Source organism: Sciurus carolinensis, chromosome 10 (genome assembly GCF_902686445.1).
Source record: "Sciurus carolinensis chromosome 10, mSciCar1.2, whole genome shotgun sequence".
NCBI classification, from domain to species: domain Eukaryota; kingdom Metazoa; phylum Chordata; class Mammalia; order Rodentia; family Sciuridae; genus Sciurus; species Sciurus carolinensis.
In genome coordinates this window covers 88,477,682-88,479,388 of record NC_062222.1, presented here as the reverse complement: position 1 = coordinate 88,479,388, position 1,707 = coordinate 88,477,682, and the positions used below count along the sequence as shown (strand labels likewise).

Sequence of the window (1,707 nt, the reverse complement as noted above, 5' to 3'; positions counted from 1 at the left end):
ACAATTACTCTGGTCACATCTTTTCATCATAGCAGCAAAAATAGCTGACTAAAAAAAGTTCTTTTTCTCCTTTTGTAGTATTGGGGATTGAACCTAGGGACTCACCCGTACTAGACAAGCATTCAACCACCCTTCTCATGAGTCTTGAATGTGCAGAAGAGTTATATCTCCAACCCTCTTATCAGTCTTCAACACGCAGGAGTTAGAAAGTGCTGCTATGGTAAATGCACATTGGTTGAGAGAGGGAGTGCTCTGTTAACCTGTACTCTATATAGTGGTCAATTTTACCAATAGGACTAAGTTTGAATTGTGATTCAGAGGTCCAATTAAAATATCTCTAGTAGTAGTTTTTAAATGAATTTCTCCAAATATGAATCTTTATCCCATTCATATTTAGCATGGTCTAGAATGGTAAATTAGGCTGCTGCAAAATGTTAGAAGATAACATTGACTTGAAATTTGGCTGCAACTAATTGATTCTTGTCCCCATTTATGACCTATTCAAACTGCACCTATCATATAAGATGGAGAGACATTAAAATGAGATCTTATTTTCAATACCCAATATGCAGAACTGACCCCCACCCGAGGTTATCATTGGAAATAATGCTGTTCCTATTAGACACTTAAGCTCTGAACAAACTTACCTCATGGAATTCTTCAAACCAAATACTGAATGTCTCTTGCTTGTGGAGAAGGAACCTGTGCAATAATGTTACCAATTTCAGTGTAGTCACCTCTGCAAGAGATCCCCTCTGCTGTCTGAATACATGACATTACTGGAAGAGCTGCAGTATGGAAAAAACATGGACGATTTTGTTGGAAAGAAAAGAAAAAAAACTAGGCTGTTTAATTTTCTTGTTTCCTTTTGATGTTACCAGTGAATTTTGGCAATATTCCCACATACCTTCTCAAGGACGTAAACAAAGACCGTGGAGAAGATGTGACCTTTCTTTCTCAGTTCTGAGAAAACTGAAACCACTGAGGAGTACCTTGAACTGTACATGTCACCACAAATTGGGCATGCACTTGGAGGTGTCTCAGCTCTTCTAATGTTCACTTTTCAGGGAGGGGGATGTCTCACTGATTTTGTTCCTCAAGTATGCAACTTGCTTGCCAACAAGTTTCTAGGACTCAAACTTCAGTTGGCTGGTGGAAACCTGAATCCTAGATCTCCCCTCTGACTTCTGCCTCTTTCTTTTCTTCATTATATGTTTTGGTTGGAAAAAATAAACTCACAAATCATGATGCAGTGATTTTCCAGGTAAACAAGATATCATAAGTATACACTTTAAAAAAAAAAAAAAGGAAGTGTCTGTCATGGTGTTGCACACCTATAATCCCAGTAGCTGGGAAGGTGAGGCAGGAGAATCACAAGTTCAGAACCAGCTTTAGCAATTAGGTCCTAAGCAACTTAGGACCTTGTCACTAAATAAATAAATAAATTAAAGGAAGTGGGGATATAACTCAGTGATTAAGAGCCCCTAGGTATAATCTCTGGTACAAAAATAAATTAATAAAAGAAGAAGTGCTAAAAAAGAACCCCAACAAAATATGCATGCCATGATGAATGTATATGAAGGGAACCAGGGAACAAAATGAAGTAGCTTTCAATATTCAAAGACATAACAACTTAAGCAACAAAATAAATAAAAAAGTATAGTATTATAATCCAAAATTTAACAAAATGTAACAAGTACCTTTTTA

The 1,707-nt window shown here is 36.7% G+C and overlaps 1 pseudogene; it reads left to right on the top strand.

Moving 5' to 3' along the window:
* Positions 1 to 491: 491 nt before the first annotated feature.
* On the top strand, positions 492 to 1,184 carry LOC124994280 (BRISC and BRCA1-A complex member 2-like; annotated as a pseudogene).
* The last annotated feature ends 523 nt before the right edge of the window (positions 1,185 to 1,707 follow it).